General features: G+C 42.0%; 1 pseudogene; it reads right to left on the bottom strand.

Annotated features, from left to right (window-relative positions):
• Positions 1-15,903: 15,903 nt before the first annotated feature.
• Positions 15,904-16,712, bottom strand: LOC132659256 (craniofacial development protein 2-like; annotated as a pseudogene).
• Between the last annotated feature and the right edge of the window lie 1,835 nt (positions 16,713-18,547).

Here is an 18,547-nt window from a genome sequence, read left to right as displayed (position 1 = left end):
TCTGTATTTCCCTGCACACCTTTCCTAATCTATTTTCAATGATGGATGTCATTTATCTGCTCTTTATGTTTATTTGTTTCTTTTTTTAAATTTTGTTATTTATTTTTAAAATTTATTATTATTATTATTTACAATATTGTATTGATTTTGCCACACATCTACATGAATCTGCCATGGGTGTACACGTGTTGCCAATCCTGTATGCCCCTCCCACATCCCCGCCCCGATCCTTCCAGGTCATCCCAGTGCACCAGCCCCAAGCATCCTGTATCCTGCATTGAACCTAGACTAGTGATTCGTTTCTTATATGATATTATACACATTTCAATGCCATTCTCCCAAATCATCCCACCTTCTCCCTCTCCCACAGAGTCCAAAAGACTGTTCTATACATCTGTGTCTCTTTTGCTGTCTCGCATATAGGGTTATCATTACCATCTTTCTAAATTCCATATATATGTGTTAGTATACTGTATTGGTGTTTTTCTTTCTGGCTTACTTCACTCCGTATAATTGGCTCCAGTTTCATCCACCTCATTAGAAATGATTCAAATGTATTCTTTCTAATGGCTGAGTAATACTCTGTTGTATATATGTATCACAGCTTTCTTATCCATTCATCTGCTGATTGACATCTAGGTTGCTTCCATGTCCTGGCTATTATAAACAGTGCTGCGATGAACACTGCTGTCTCTTTCAATTCTGGTTTCCTTGGTATGTATGCCCAGCAGTGGGCTTGGTGGGTCATAAGGCAGTTCTATTTCCAGTTTTTTAAGGAATCTCCACACTGTTCTCCATAGTGGCTGTACTAGTTTGCATTCCCACCGACAGTGTAAGAGGATTCCCTTTTCTCCACATCCTCTCCAGCATTTATTGCTTGTAGACTTTTGGATCACTGCCATTCTGACTGGCGTGAAATGGTACCTCATTGTGGTTTTGATTTGCATTTCTCTGATAATGAGTGATGTTGAGCATCTTTTCATGTGCTTTTAATTTCCTCTAATTAATGCGTGTCTAGGCATTTCAAGACATTCTCCATGCTACTTAAATTTTCAAACTTTTTTTCTTGCTGCTTCTAATTTATTTAGTAGATCTACAATAATGCAGACCTTAATTTTTAGTTCTCCAATTTCCCCTTTAGCTCAACATTCCTTTTTCTGTCTTATTGTTTTGCCTTTGAGCTTTTATTTTATCGAATTAATTTTCTTTAAAATTCTTTTGCAGTGTAAAGTATTTGTAGGGAATAAATTTTGTTCTTTGGATTGTATTTTCTTTATGACTGAATTCTCTTTCTGTCATTCACTTGCTGAGATGCTCTTAAACTGTAGTTCCTTGTGTTATTGCCATGGCATACATTTTAATGCAGCTCGTCGTTTACAGGGCATTTTGCTAGAACTTTCCATTCTTACATTGTGTGGGTAAATTCTTTTTGCTATATTTCCTTTCTTTTTTTTTAAAAAATTATTTAATTGGAGGAAAATTGCTTTACAATGTTGCGTTGCTTTCTGCTATACAATAACGTGAAACAGTCATCAGTTCAGTTCGGTTTAATCACTCAGTTGAGTCTCTTTGTGACCCCGTGGATTGCATCACGGCAGGCTTCTCTGTCACCAATTCATGGAGCTTGCTCAAACTCATGTCCATCGAGTCAGTGATGACATCCAACCATCTCAACTTCTATCGTCCCTATCTCCTCCTGCCTTTGATCTTTCCCTCATCAGGGTATTTTCCAATGAGTCAGTTCTTTGCATCTGGTGGCCAAAGTACTGGAGCTTCAGCTTCAGCATCAGTCCTTCCAATGAATATTCAGGACTGCTTTTCTTTAGAATTGAATGATTGGATATCGTTGCAGTCTGAGGGACTATCACAAGTCTTCTCCAGCACCACAGTTCAAAAGCATTAATTCTTCAGTACTCAGTTTTCTTTATGGTCCAAATCTCACATCCATATATGACCACTGGAAAAACCATAGCCTTGACTAGATGGACCTTTGTTGGCAAAGTAACGTCTCTGTTTTTCAATATGCTCTCTAGGTTGGTCATAGCTCTTCTTCCAGGGAGCAAGCATCTTTTAATTTCATGGCTGCAGTCATCATCTGCAGTGATTTTGGAGCCAAGAAAGTAAAGTCTGTCACTGTTTCCATTATTTCCCCATCTATTTGCCGTGAAGTGATGGGCCTCTTGGTTTTCTGAATGTTGAGTTTTAAGCCAGCCTTTTCACTCTGCTCTTTCACTTTCATCAAGAGATCCTTTAGTTCCTCTTCACTTTCTGTCATAAGGGTGGTGTCATCTGCATATCTGAGGTTATTGATATTTCTCCTGGCAATCTTGATTCTAGCTTGTGCTTCATTCAGCGCAGCATTTCACATGATGTACCCTGCATAGAAGTTAAATAGCAGGGTGACAATATACAGCCTTAAAGTACTCCTTTCCCATTTTGGAACCAGTTCATTTTTCCATTTCAGTCCTAACTATTGCTTCTTGACCTACATTCAGATTTCTCAGGAGGCAGGAAAGGTGGTCTGGAATCCCCATCTCATTAAGAAGTTTCCATAATTTGTTGTGATCCACACAGTCAAAGGCTTTAGTGTAGTCAATGAAGCAGATGTTTTTCTGGAATTCTCTTTCTTTTTCTGTGACCCAGTGGATGTTGGCAATTTGATCTCTTGTTCCTCTGCCTTTTCTAAATCCAGCTTGAACACCTGTATATATATAATCCCCCTTCTCTTGAGATTCCCTCTCCTCCCTGCATCCTGCCCCTCTACATCATCACAGAGCACCAGACTGGGTTCCCTGTGTTATATAGCAAAATCCCACCAGCTATTTGGCACATACTAGTGTATATATGTCAATGGTATTTCTCAATTCATCCCACACTCTTCTCCTCCTGCTGAGTCTACAAATCCATTTTCAACATCTGCATCTCCATTCCTTTCCTGAAAATAGGTCCATCAGTACCATTTTTTCTAGCTTCAATATATTATATATGCTTGCGTGCTCAGTGGCTTCAGTCACATCTGACTCTTTTTGACCGTGTGGACATAGCCCATCCAGGCTTCTCTTGCCCATGGGATTCTCGAGGCAAGAATACTGGAGTGGGTTGCTCTGCCCTCCTCCAGGGGATCTGTCTGACCCAGGAATCGAATCTGCGTCTCCTGCATCTCTGCAGTGCAAGAGGATTCTTTACCCACTGAGCCACCTGGGAAGCCCAATATATGCAGTAAAGTGAAGTGTGAAAGTGAAAGTTGCTCAGTTGTGTCCGACTCTTTGTGACCTCATAGACTATAGAGTCCATGGAATTCTACAAACCAGAATACTGGAGTGGGTAGCCTTTCCCTTCTCCAGGGAATCTTGCCAACCAAGGATTGAACATAGGTCTCCTGCATTGCAGGTGGATTCTTTACCAGCTGAGCTATCAGGGAAGCCCAATATATGCAGTAATACACTATTAATATGTTTGCTTTTCTCTTTTTGACTTTCTGCACTCTGTATAACAGTCTCTATGTTCATCCACCTCACTACAACTGACTCAGATTCATTCTCTTTTATGGTTAATATTCCATTGTATACACACACGCACACTCATATATCTATATACTACATCTTTATTCATTCATCTGTTGATAGTTATCTAGGCTGTTTCCATGTCCTGGATATAATAGTGCTGCAGTGAGTATTGGGGTACATGTATCTTTTAGAATTGAGATTTTCTCCGGGTATATGCCCAGTAGTGTGATTGGTGGGTCACATGGTAGATTTATTCCTAGGGTTTTAAGGAATCTGCATAGTGTTCTCCATAATGTCTGCATCAGTCTACATTCTCACCAACAGTGCAGGGGGTTGCCTTTTCTCCGCATTCGCTCCAGCATGTTTCCCTTCTTCTGGAGAGTGGTTTGGGTTGTTACTTAGGTGCTATCTTTTGAGGGCTGGCTGTCTGTTCTATCTACATTTCTGCAGCCTGAGGGTTTAAGGGTAGGAGAGGGAGACACACAACCCTTGTTCTGGATTCTCAGACTTGATTTTCCCTCTGAAATCCTACTATAGTCTCCTCCTAGAACCTATAGCCATTGGTTTTTTGCTGTTCTCTCCTACAGAGGATGATATACCCCCATATCTTCTCTTGTTTCTGACCCCCCCAGGAGGCTGTAGGGACTTCTGCTACTGAAAGTCTTCCCCTGAGTGTTTGCAGAGTTGCCCACTCATCCATGTCCTGAGTTTTCTTCTTTCCAGACTGTGGAATATTAGGACCATTCTTAGGAGTTTTTTTAACCTACTTTCTTTCCTTAGTGATCTTTTAGGAGAATAAGGCTCTGCCACTAGTCTTGTGTCTCACATAGTGAGCAGTCATAGCTTTTGTCATGGACGTGCTCAGTTGTCCGATGTGGCACTGCCCCAGACATCCCAAGTGTAGTGCAACATACAGTCGGTGCATGCGTTTTTAAAATTCAGAGAAATTCTAGGTCTCTGAATTTTTTCTTTCTAGGTTTCTGTTGCCCAGTATTTATAGAGCCAAGCTACTCTCCTTCCCTTGTTTGATTTTTGCTGTTGCTGAATTTGAGTTTTCTTTCTCTTTCATTTCTTCTTGTAAAACTTGTCTTAACCCCAAAGACTAGGCTATGACTTTATGTTCTGCTTTATATTACAAGACAAAAGAAAGGTACTCAAAATAGAGGATCACATAAGATCAAATGTACTCATTCAGTGAAAGTTAACTTTTAACTATCTTGTTGTTATATACCAGTAGCATAAGTCATTCATATGCTAGTAAAAAATGCAATAGTGCTCTAGATACCAATTATAAATCCGTTCTCTGCATTATTGTCTAACTGGACTTAAAATGAAAATTTTGGGAGGAATAAATTTGTGTGTTTAGTTATCCTTTATTTTATATAAATACCTTTTGAAATAATGAGTTATACCTAACATACATATTCACACATATATATACACACACACACACATATTAATAAAAATGCTCCTTAACAAAATGATCTAGTCTTGCAATCTTATTGCAAATTTGTTAGTTTTTTCCTTTCCCTAATAAGAAATTACTTAATTATCTGTAAGATTTCAGCCAATTGCTATGTCTTATTCTTTCCCATGGCAAATAGATGGCAAACAGTAACAGATTTTATTTTCTTTGGGGGGTCCAAAATCCCTGCAAATGGTGACTGCAGCCATTGAAAGTAAAATACGCTTACTCCATGGAGGAAAACCTATGAGCAACCTAGACAGCATATTAAAAAGCAGAGACATTACTTTGCCAACAAAGGGCCATCTAGTCAAGGTTATGGTTTTTCTAGTAGTCATGTATGGATGTGAGAGTTGGACTATAAAGAAAGCTGAGCGCTGAAGAATTGATGCTTTTGAACTGTGGTGTTGGAGGAGACTCTTGAGAGTCCCTTGGACTGCAAGGAGATCAAACCAGGCCATCCTAAATGAAATCAGTCCGGAATATTCATTGGAAGGACTGATGCTGAAGCTGAAACTTCAATACTTTGGCTACCTGATGCAAAGAACTGACTCATTGGAAAAGACCCTGATGCTGGGCAAGATTGAGGGCAGGAGGAGAAGGGGACGACACAGGATGAGATGGTTGGATGTCATCACTGACTCGATGGACATGAGTTTAAGTAAGCTCCAGGAGTCTGTGACGGACAGGGAAGCCTGGAGTGCTGCAGTCCATGAAGTCGCAAAGAGTGAACAGGACTGAGTGACTGAAATGAACTGAACTGAACTGAACTGTAAACTCTGGGCTTCCCAGGTGGTGCTAGTGGTAAGAACCCACCTGCCAATGCAGGAGACGTAAGAGATGCAAGTTCCATCCCTGAGTAGAGAGGATCCCCTGTAGGAGGGTATGGCAATCCACTCCAGTATTCTTGCTAAAGAATCCCATGGACAGAGGAACCTGATGGGCTACAGTCTATAGGGTTACAAAGAGTGGGATACAACTGAGGCAACTTAGCGCACATATACGCACTGTACTCTTATACAAGGAATGCAAGTTGAAATTCTTAACAAATCTCTAAGTAAGCGCTTAAAACCTGATTCTCGATACCTACATTAGGATTACTAAAATGTTGCTGGATTGTTTTGCATTCTTCCTTCTAGTGATAGACTTACTTTATAACAGGTTTTAAAGAAAACATTCATTGTCTCTATGTTTCTGTGTCAAAAATGGTAAAAATATACTTCACTAAAATTAGAATGTTGTAAGTCCAAGAAATGTAAATGTTTGTCAATGAAATTAAACATATCCAATAACTTTTACAAAATTACTTTGACCAGATTGGTTTTTTTCAGGAGCATGGACTTTCTTTCTGGTAAGATGTGGTGCTTGTCACATATAAGCAAGACAGCAAGTACACTCAGATTTTTGGAAACGTGTTATATCACATAAGAGCTGCTTATGAAACAGAGATTATTATTCTGTGCAGAGAAGGGAAGACTTATGGCATTTAAAAATTGTATTACTTTAAAAAAAATTTTACTTTACAATACTGTATTGGTGTTGCCATACATCAACATGAATCTGCCACAGGTGTACACGTGTTCCCAATCCTGAACCCCCTCCCACCTCCCTCCCTATACCATCTCTCTGGGTCATCCCAGTGCACCAGCCTCAAGCATCCTGTATCCTGCATCGAACCTAGACTGGCAATTCATTTCTTACATGATACTATACATGTTTCAATGCCATTCTCCCTTTTAATAAATGTAGCAATTACTGAAACTTATTAACATATTGTAATCAAACATGTGCTACTGTTATTAATACTGCATATTCTTAAATTAAATATAGCTCTTGTATTAATATTCCAGACAATAGTAAAGTGCTGTTTCCTTACTTGCTGACTTAATAATGTGAAAACAAATCCTCTACTCTTCTATTTTATAGATGGGGAAAAACATTTTTTTCTTAGATTCTGGGAATCATGGATTAAGTCAATGAGGGAATTGATATGTTGTAGTCTCAGATTTCAGACTTTTCTCTAGAATTAAACTGCATGTTAGGCGATAATGTCTGAACATAATTAACTGAATACTACCTTCTAAAACAGCATTGCCAAGATGTTGATTTTTATTGGTTTGGCTTATATTAGTTTAGGTAATAATTTGCTTTCTTGTTTTTATATTGAATGACTACTATTGAGTTCAAAGTTCCCTTCCTAATTTGAGAATATTCTGAAAAGGAGCCTCTAATGCTATATAATTTTCTACTTTTTCAGCATCTGTCCATGCTTCTGCCAACTTGTGTTTGCATCAGCTAACTGCTGGAGAAGCACATAAGTGGCAGTGCCTGTTTACTTTAGAGTCCTGATCGCTAGTTCAGGAGATCCCTACAGGTGATCATGCTGTTTTCCCCTAGAACTTATCCTTCTGCCCTCTGAGTTGACTGTTTCATACATTCTCTGTTTTCAAAACTCTTAGCCCCTTTTCCTCATTCTCATTCCTACTTTCAGCTTTTATTTTTATAACAGGAAAGCACTTCTGCCACATCCACTGACCCCAGCTTCCCGTTTCCCTGCATATGGCACTTTCACTTGCCTTCTCTTCTGTGACTGTGTGGGTTGTCCATGCCCCTCCTGCCCCCTGGCTGGTGCAGAGATCCCTCATCTCCAGCTGGTGGAACACCTGGACCAGGCTCTCCTTCCCTCTCTTCTATCAGTTTTCCCATCTACTAGGGAATTCTCATAAGTACATGTGCAGACCTGTACGCCTTAAAACAGAAAGAAGCAAAACCCTTTCCATCTCCAGTTACAGCCCTACATTTATCCTTTCCTTTACAAATAAATCTCAGAGTTTCCACACCACCTGTCCCCTATTTCTTCCCCACTTTCTCTTGACTTCACTTGAATAATCCAAGGTGACCACTGACCTCCTCCATAGTGTCAGATCCAGTGCCTGTAAGAAAAGTCCATCTCACTTCATCTATCAGCAACATTTGAATCAGTGACCTTAAACTCTCTCCCATCACTGTCCTTTCCCTCCTTCTCACATGGGCCATTATCCACGTTTTTATAGTAATCACTGTAGCTTTTACTCCTAACTTTTCCAGCTCACCCTGGAGTCCTAAAAATAACTCTGCAGTGGTACCTATTTTCTTAACTTCATGAGTTGGGTCACGCAGATTGTTTTTGTGTGTCCAGCTGCTTGTATCGGTGTTGCATTTGCTATGTGCTGTTGTTGGGAGTGGCTGTGACACTCACTGCCATTGCTCTGTGCTCATCTGCTGTGTAGATACATCTCGTGTGGGTGTGTATGGGACTTGGCTTCCGCCCCTGTCTGGCTCTGTGAGTGGGGGGAGGTGGGTAGGCAGTCCTGGCAGCATTCTAAGAAGCTGCTCTGGGAGGGAGCTGTGAGCCTTGTTGGTAGTGAGAGGGTTGCTGCAGCCATGCCCTGGCCGGAGTCCTGCCTGGCTAGGTTTTCCTGGCTGCTTCTTGGAGAAAACGCTGGCTTTTCTTACAAGCGTGAGGAGTCTGCAGCTCGACATGATGGCTTTTGACTAATGGAAGATGGAGAAGAGGAAGCTGAGAGTAAATTCTTTTCTCCTCCAACAACCAGTGCACGAGCACATGTGGGATGCAGGGCTTAGCTGGCCTCTCTGAGGACATCCTGGGAAATGGAGGCATCAGTTACCCTCCCGCTAGCTGACAGCGGACTCTATACATCTCCCATGTGTCCTCCTCTTTTCCTGTGTTGTCCCCTTTCATACACGATGCTGTTTCTCTGGGTTTTGTTCCTCAATAATGTGGTAGCATTTCTGCTTTTGCCTCAGGCTCTGTTTTCTGGAGAACCTAGAAATTCTCTCCCAGGACTGGCTATATAACCGATGTGACCAGTGCAAGATCAAAATATGGGAAACTTTGCTCAATATTGGGAAGGACTTCAAGACAATGACAGCAGAGCATTGGACCAAGCCTAGGACTCTCCGAAGCTCTGGGTCCCCTGTGAGCTCACAGGTCATGTGTCTGGGAAGCTGGCTGGTTCCTCCCAGTCCCGGCCCTCCCCCAGCTCCTGCTTCCCTGCTGCCCATCCTCCACTTCTCCGTATGCCCTCCTCATCCTCCATTATTGCCTGTTTCCTGTGCACAAGTCTATCATGTATCAGTTCTGTCTATCTGTCCATCATCTGTCTAAGGAATCTATGTAGATACTCTTTTCAAAGGTACTGTAGCTACTCGTGAAAAGTGCTCACTGCAGCAATTAAAATACTAATAGAAGTAGTTAACTTCTGGATGAGGAAGTAGGCTGGTCTGCCCTGAAAGATGACAACCATGTTGAGACTGGGCTGGTGTCCATTGCTTTTATTAATTTTTGAGGTGACTCCCTGGTCACTGTAGCCAGTGACCTTAACACCATTCCTCCTACCTAGGTCTTTTTTAAAATCAGTTAAGTTTAAAAAAATTTTTCAATTTTATATATAGCTGATTTATTATGTATAGTTGATATACAATGTTGTTGATTTCAGCTGTACAGAAAAGTGATTCAGTTATATATACATGTAAAATTCTTTTTCATATTCTTTTCTGTTATAGTTTATTAGAAGATATTAAATATAGTTCTCTGTGCTGTGAGCTTCCCTGGTAACTCAGTGATAAAGAATCTACCTGCCAGTGTAGGAGATGCCCAAGACAGGGGTTTGATCCCTGAGTTGGGAAGATGCCCTGGAGAAGGAGATAGCAACCCACTCCAGTATTCTTGCCTGGAGAATCCCATGGACAGAGAAGCCTGGTGGGCTACAGTCCCTGGGGTCAAAAAAGAGTCAGATATGACTTAGCAACCAAACTCTGTGTTATACAGTATGTCCTTGTTGTTTATTTTATATATATAGTAGTTTCTATCTGCTAATCCCAAACTCCTAATTTATCCTCTCCTTTCCCCCTTTGGTGACCATAAGTTTGTTTTCTATGTCTGTGGGTCTATTTCTGTTTTGTAAATAAGTTCATTTGTATCATTTTTGGATTCCACATATAAGTGGAATTTTTGTTTTGATCTATCTGGCTTATTTAGCTCAGTATGGCGATCTCCAGGTCGGTCCACGTTGCTCGTACCCAGTGACTGAGGTTAGCCTGGGGTCTGCAGGGCCTCAGTGTGTTTACATCCCTGCTGGGTGGCTGTGTGCCACAGCTGTGCTGTCCTGCACTTTCCACATGAAGGGAAGTGGTACCACTTCAGTTCCAAGGCTTGCAATTTCCCTTCTGATCTGATTGTTCCTGAGCAGTCACTTTGTTTGGAGAATTCAGTGCTTTGATTAGCATCTTAAAGGGTTCTCTTCCTATGGCTAGATTTCTGTTTCTCCCAGTGTTTTAGGCCTGGTTCCCTCACAGAAAGGATTCTTTTGAAGTCAGTGGAAGCTGTGCTGAAAGGGAGGGGCGCTGCCCTGTGGAATAGATGGTGGGAGGCCAGATCACAACCTCTGGTTTCCAACTTGCTTGTGGCAACTGGAGAAATAATGAAATTAGCAGGAAAGAGTGTTTTTGGTGTGTTTAAAGTAAATTTTAAACAAAGCATAGAAAACTATACAAATTTCTCATTTAGTAAAATGGGACCTGACTATTGAATATTCACATCTGTAAAACAACTAGTTGAGCACAATAAAGCTTGCCTTGCGTATAGGTCTCTCACCCTGTTTATCTCTATAACCTCCACCCTCTTCTCTCCAAAATCTCTAAGTGGAATAAATGTGGTTCTTATAAGGCCATTGTCTTCAGAATAGGAATATAGTATTTAAGGGTATGTACTGAAAATCTCCACTTATCAGAGAGCAAACTCACTGGGAAACAAACCAGAAAATCATTATCTTCAGAGAAAAAACCAGAGTGTGTTTGATAGAAGTGCTGATTAAGCTTGGTGTATGTAAATGATACATTAATTTAGATAAAATTCTGATGGGGAAAAACTCTATGATCAAGCCTCACTTAATGAATTAAGTTTCCCTTTCTTCTTGAAATTTTAATTTTTATTGCACCTGAGTCTTGGCATTCACATTGTCTCTTCAAATTAATACAATTAGAATGGAGCTCATGAGTTTCTTTTCTTGGTGACACTAAAACTTCTCAGCATTTGAATGACCCATGACCTTTCTGAAATGGGCCCATCTTCTAGCATGAAAAATAATTCTTAGATATTGCTTTAACTCCTAGCTTCAGTACAAAGATTGTCACGGTCATAAATTAAAGGCACCTCACTGCCACTCTTTGGTCAGTGTTCTAGCACAGACCCATATTAATATTTTATTCCCTTTAATATTATTACATGATGCAGGCTTTATTTAAATGGATTTGATGGGTCTCTGGGTTGACTTGACAACCAGAGGGAAAAATTAATGTTCTGCCTTTAATCTCATAAAGCGCTAAATTATTTTGGAGGTCAAAACCATCATGCATATCACGCTAGATTATTGAATGTAATAACTATTAGCTAGCTGTCTATTTATGGGCTTTCTAAATTGTTTACTTCATGCATCTTGAGCTAATTTTTAAGAAAATCTCCCTTTTAGTTTTTTTCCTTTCACGTGCCACAGTTATCGCAGTCTTTACAAAAGGACTAAAGGCGGATGCCTGGGGCCGACTCATAAACTATGCAAGAATTGTAAAATGTTATAATTTGCAGACAGTATTCCTCTTTTCATTAGTCCCATCTTCACGTGGAGTTAAGTATGTTGAGAGAAATGGTGACTTTGTTATAAGCTATTATCTTAAGATAAAACTCGCAGAATGCTTCACATTAAAAGCTTGATGGTTAAAAGAATATAGTTGCTGAGAGAAATAGTAAATCTTATTCTATAATTATCCTAAGAATAATTGGAACAGGACTGAAAAAGGAATTGAAGGATAAAATGATACTGTTAGATATTTAAAGAAATGTTTTAATAAGAGATCTGGTAAGTGAAATATAAGATGAGGTATTTATTATTATAATTGTTTATTGTGTATTTTTAAAATGTTAATTGGAGGATAATTACTTTCCAATATTGTGATGGTTTTTGCCATACACCAGTATGAATTGGCCATGAGCATATATGTGTCCCCATCCTCCTGAACCTCCCTCCCGCCTCCCTCCCCATCCTATCCTGAGAGGGTGGGAAGATTTGAAAGACTAGCATTGAAACATATGCATTACTATATGTAAAATAGATAGGCAGGAAGCCCAAAGCAGATATTTATTGTTTATGATATATTTGTCCTTTGGACTGGCCTTAATCTAAAAGCTGGATTCATGTCAGTGGTGTTCTGCACTGTTCGTGGTATACGAGAGCTCTGATCTTATCTCTTGGGCATTTTTGTTATGAGGGCTATAACACCCTGTACCCTGGGAGTGGAGTCTTGCACCTTTAGGTACTAGGAAGGTAGGGGTGGGAGGTGGCAGAATGCCTCTGCTCACTTGTCTCTGCTCTGCCTCCTCTGAATTTTATCTGATCCACAGCTGGCACCTTCTGTGTGTGAGTCTCTCTGAGGTTAAGCAGTTTTAACTGCTTTACTTAAAGCAACATCAGTCATGGCCAATGGACCATGGTGAAAAAAAAAAAAAGAGCCTCACATGAGAGGTGATCTTTCTTCCTGGTAATGAATGGCTATGGGCCACAGAAACTTCTAGTACTTTCCAGGGAAGGATAACAACTTATCCAAGTAAGGGCAGCAAGCACTGGACGAGGCTGTTGGTGTAGACCAGACCTCACTGAAAGGGCTGAGACAGCACGTTTTATCCCATCTTTCTTTTTCATGTTGCTTATACATGACTTCATTCATCTAAATGAGAGCTTCTTGGAAGACTGTTAGTCTGGGCATGGCAGGTCTGTCTAGTGACCCAAGAGAGCTTCTGTGGCATCTAGCTATGCAGAGAGACTCGAGAAAGCGGTTGTCATTGGCTTGGGACTGCCCGGCTTCTGTCCTGTTTGGTAGCCCCTGCTGTCCACCAGAGGCTGAAGAGGGGGCAGTGGGGCAGCCAGCCAGGCAGCGAGTGGAGGAGAGAAGAAAAGGTTTGAGATTTAACCCTTCTCCGGAGGTCTGGCAATGAACATCTAGGACCCAGATTGTGAGAGTGGTCTGTCACTGGAAGAATATCAGTGTTCTTTTCCTCATCTTCATCCAGTGACTCAATCCAAGCACAGCTAAAATGAAACAAAACAGAAAGTGTAACTCATACTTGCTGTGCTGGGCTATGGTGGAGTAAGACTGCACTCAGGTCCTGAGGAGCTCATGACCACTGCCTTCCTGAGGCCGCGGGCTCGTCCCCACCACTGCCCTGTGTGATGGAGGAGGGGGCCTGGGGCAGCTGGGTGAGAGGGGAAACCAGTCTCCTCTGGAGGGGAGAGGAGGGAGATGGAAGGGCTGCTGTCCATCCTGGGGAGAGACACGCTTGGGGGGGGGTGGGGGCGGGTGAAGGGGCTGATGCATGGACTGAGGGGATGGAAACCCGAGGTGATTAGAAGTGGGTGGGTCTTCACTTTATCTTTCCCTTGTTAACTCTCTTTGGGGGCTTTTGAAATCCAAGTGCTTTCATAAGTGACATTTCTGAGTTTGGATGTTTGACTTTTCTGAGACCTTTATTAAGAAAGTTGTTGTTCTTCCTTGCTCTCCATCCTGGCATTTAAAACTGGAGATGCCTTGCCCTTAGGCCTTTAGGTTCAATAAGAACTGGGAGAGGCCTGAGGAAGAAGAAGCTGAGAACTTCTTTCGGTGTTTCCTGACCTCTCATGCTCTCCTCTCCACAGGAGGACATTGCCCCTAAATTTCAGTGGGAAATGTTAAGTGGGGGGAAAACACGCCCAATTCTGTGACTAAGGGCAGTGATAGGAAGTCACTAAGTGCCTTACAACAAAGTGCTTTAAAACTACATTTTATAAAGCAACACTCTCTGCCTCTGCAATTTGGAAAACTTTCACAACAGTGTGTTGAAGCTTTATCAAAATAAAAGTGCTGTATAAAAAGTAAGCAAAAACACTCTGTCACTGTTTGAAAAATATTGTTATTATTCAAAAGGATGTCACCCATAATTCTATCACTTTGAGGTGTTCAGACTTCAATAGATAAAGAAGAATAGATGCAAAGCTTTCTTCATTATTCATAGAAAATCTCATTAGTTAATTATTGAATGACACTCTCTGGCTAGGAGAATGGAAAACCCCTGTGACAAAGGTTCTAATCTTTTTAGAATAAGTTACAAAGTGGTCATTGATCTATTAAATCATTTGGCTTCATGAACATACTTTAGAATCCTAATCAGTATCTAGCAAGGGAAGTAAAAGTTGTGCTTAAAGTAAGATACAGGCAGTCAGAATTGGATTCGCTAGGCTTGGTAACTGCTGAGGACCAGTGTTTAGAAGGTATTTTGTTTGGCCTTCTGTGTTTGCATGATCTACTTTCCTTATTGGATGTGCAATAACGAGGTCTACTCTATGCACTGAACTCTGTAGAGCACAACTGTGCATGCGTAGTTGCTAAGTCATGACCCCATGGACTGTAGCCTGCCAGGCTCCTCTGTCCATGGGATTCTCCAGGCAAGAATACTGGATTACCATTTCCTCTTCTAGGGGATCTTCCCAACTCAGGGAATGAACTTGTGTCTCCTGCATTGGAAGGTGGATTCTTTACCACTGAGCCACCAGGGAAGCTCTAGAGCACAACAAAGAAATGGCTTTATTTTTGTGCCAGTCCATCGGGTCACAAAGAGCTGGATACGACTTAGCCACTGAACAGCAACAACATTGACAGTGGGTAAGCCACTGTCACCTCTGGGTGACACCTTGTATGAAACCCTTACCTTTTAATTCTTCTTTAAGTTTTAAAATGTCCAGTTCAGGTCAGTTCAGTTCAGTCACTCAGTCGTGTCTTGACTTTTTGCGACCCCATGAATTGCAGAACGCCAGGCCTTCCTGTCTATCACCAACTCCTGGAGTTCACTCAGACTCACGTCCATCGAGTCCGTGATGCCATCCAGCCATCTCACCCTCTGTTGTCCCCTTCTCCTTCTGCCCCCAATCCCTCCCAGCATCAGAGTCTTTTCCAATGAGTCAACTCTTCCCATGAGGTGGCCAAAGTACTGGAGTTTCAGCTTTAGCATCATTCCCTCCAAAGAAATCCCAGGGCTTATCTCCTTCAATTGTGCGATAGTTTGAGCATTCTTTTGCATTGCCTTTCTTTGGAATTGGAATGAAAATTGACCTTTTCCAGTCCTGTGGCCACTGCTGAGTTTTCCAAATTTGCTGCCATACTGAGTGCAGCACTTTCACAGCATCATCTTTCAGGATTTGAAACAGCTCAACTGGAATTCCATCACCTCCACTAGCTTTGTTCGTTGTGATGCATTCTAAGGCCCATTTGACTTCACATTCCAAGATGTCTGGCTCTAGATTAGTGATCACATCATCATGATTATCTGGGTAGTGAAGATCTTTTTTTGTACGGTTCTTCTGTGTATTCTTGCCATCTCTTCTTAACATCTTCTGCTCCTGTTAGGTCCATACCATTTCTGTCCTTTATCTAGCCCATCTTTGCATGAAATGTTCCCTTGGTATCTCTAATTTTCTTGAAGAGATCTCTAGTCTTTCCCATTCTGTTCTTTTCCTCTATTTTTTTGCATAGATCACTGAAGAAGCCTTTCTTTTCTCTTCTTCCTATTCTTTGGAACTCTGCATTCAGATGCTTATATCTTTCCTTTTCTCCTTTGCTTTTTACCTCTCTTCTTTTCACAGCTATTTGTAAGGCCTCCCCAGACAGCCATTTTGCTTTTTTGCATTTCTTTTCCATGGAGATGTTCTTGATCCCTGTCTCCTGTACAATGTCATGAACCTCATTCCATAGTTCATCAGGCATCCTATCTATCAGATCTAGTGTCTTAAATCTATTTCTCACTTCCACTGTATAATCATAAGGGATTTGATTTAGGTCATACCTGAATGGTCTAGCGGTTTTCCCTACTTTCTTCGATTTGAGTCTGAATTTGGTAATAAGGAGTTCATGATCTGAGCCACAGTCAGCTCCTGGTCTTGTTTTTGTTGACTGTATAGAGCTTCTCCATCTTTGGCTGCAAAGAATATAGTCAATCTGATTTTGGTGTTGACCATCTGCTGGTGATGCCCATGTGTAGAGTCTTCTCTTGTGTTGTTGGAAGAGGGTGTTTGCTATGACCAGTGCATTTTCTTGGCAAAAGTCTATTAGTCTTTGCCCTGCTTCATTCCACTTTCCAAGGGCAAATTTGCCTGTGACTCCAGGTGTTTCTTGACTTCCTACTTTTGCATTCCAGTCCCCTCTAATGAAAAGGATATCTTTTTGGGGTATTAGTTCTAAAAGGTCTTGTAGGTCTTCATAAAACCGTTCAACTTCAGCTTCTTCAGTGTTACTGGTTGGGGCATAGACTTGGATAACTGTCATATTGAATGGTTTGCCTTGGAGACGAACAGAGATCATTCTGTCGTTTTGAGATTGCATCCAAGTACTGCATTTCGGACTCTTTTGTTGACCATCATGGCTACTCCATTTCTTCTGAGGGATTCCTCCCCGCAGTAGTAGATATAATGGTCAGCTGAGTTACATTCACCCATCCCAGTCCATTTTAATTCACTGATTCCTAGAATGTCGACGTTCACTCTTGCCATCTCTTGTTTGACCACTTCCAATTTGCCTTGATTCATGGACCTGACATTCCAGGTTCCTATGCAATATTGCTCTTTACAGCATCGGACCTTGCTTGTATCACCAGTCACATCCACAGCTGGGTATTGTTTTTGCTTTGGCTCCATCCCTTCATTCTTTCTCAGTAGAGTTATTTCTCCACTGATATCCAGTAGCATATTGGGCACCTACTGACCTGGGGAGTTCCTCTTTCAGTATCCTATCATTTTGCCTTTTCATACTGTTCATGGGGTTCTCAAGGCAAGAATACTGAAGTGGTTTTCCATTCCCTTCTCCAGTAGACCACGCTCTGTCAGACCTCTCCACCATGACCCGCCCGTCTTGGGTTGCCCTGTAGGCATGGCTTGGTTTCATTGAGTTAGACAAGGCTGTGGTCCTAGTGTGATTAGATTGACTAGTTTTCTGTGAGCATGGTTTCAGTGTGTCTGCCCTCTGATGCCCTCTTGCAACACCTACCATCTTACTTGGTTTTCTCTTACCTTGGGCATGGGGTATCTCTTCACGGCTACTCCAGCAAAGTACAGTCACTGCTCCTTACCTTGAATGAGGTGTATCTCCTTACCACCACCCTTCCTGACCTTTAACTTGGGATAGCTCCTCTAGGCCCTCCTGCGCCTGCGCAGCCACAGCTCCTCGATTGGCTCCTCCCAGCTGCAGTTCCTGGCCTCCAACTTGGGGTGGCTCCTCCCGACCGCTGCCCCTGGCCTCAGACGTGAGGTGGCTTCTCCTGGCTGCCCCTGGCCTTGGACGGGGGGTAGCTCCTCTTGGCTGTTCCTGCACCGTCGCAGCCTGGCACTCTCGGCCACTGCCCCGACCTCGGACGTGGGGTAACTCTTCTTGGCCACGTTTAGTGCACCTGGTTGCAGCCACCCATGCTTAGCGCCAGTTCAGTCTAAATTGAAATGTTGTTTCCTTATTCAGCTGAAAGTTTCCCCACCCCTCTTTCACCTAAGGGAAGCTTGGGCCTCCTGTGTTTGGATAAACTCCTGGTTCACATTCCTGGGTGCCGTGCCCCTCACTCTGGCTCCTTCAGGTGGGTCGGGGAGAGGAGAGACAAGGTGAGATGTGGCCACGCTGAGGGCATTAGACCCTTGGCTGCACAGAGGAGACATGTTCTCTGGAGGCTGGAGCCCTGCACCCCATGGCCGTCTCCCCCCTCTGGAGACTGCCTTCCTGCTGTGTCCCCTCGTGGTGGAGACAGCCTGTGCCTGTGTCGTCCAGCCCTGCTATTCGAGGGTCTTGTCCTCATGACCTCATTTGACTTTTATCACTACCCTACAGGTCCCGTCTCCACATACAGTAATATTTAGGGTGAGGGCTTCAACATATGGATTGTGAGGGGACAAAAACGTTCAGTCCGTAATGCCCATTTTACCTCCCTATTTTATCTGTGTTTATTTTTTCACTCAGTTCTTTAATGACCTTTACTGTGGCAACACTTCTGTCATTGGCTAGTAACAGTGAGTTTGTGGGAAGAGCCGGAAGGGACTCTGTCTTAGTTCCCTCACTGTGTTTGTGAGGGCAGAGGTAAGCTGCTCGAACAAAGAGACCAGGCATTTAATAGCTGAAAACATGTGTTCTGAGTAGTGGTGAAAATTGATCTGGGAAGAAAGAGGGGTGAAAAATATCCTTAGCTATTGAAATGATTTGTGGCCTTCCAAAGCTCAATAAAATCATATTTTTTAGCATTTCATCTCTCTTGTTAGGAAGGAGTTGAATTAAACATTTAATTACTTAAATTATATTTATTTTTTCTCTTTAAGGGGGCAATAGTGGAAAAAAAAAAAGTTGGGAAATCCTGGCTTAAATAAAGCAGATTTATTACTGTCTCAGTTAGGAGTCTAGCTCTGCCTCATAAGGTCACCTGGTTTCCTTCCATCTTTCTGTTTCACCATCACCTGGGGTGTTACCT

This window comes from Ovis aries, chromosome 2 (assembly GCF_016772045.2).
Source record: "Ovis aries strain OAR_USU_Benz2616 breed Rambouillet chromosome 2, ARS-UI_Ramb_v3.0, whole genome shotgun sequence".
Lineage (NCBI taxonomy): Eukaryota > Metazoa > Chordata > Mammalia > Artiodactyla > Bovidae > Ovis > Ovis aries.
Note: the sequence above shows the minus strand (reverse complement) of the source record. Positions and strands in the feature narration are given on the sequence as shown.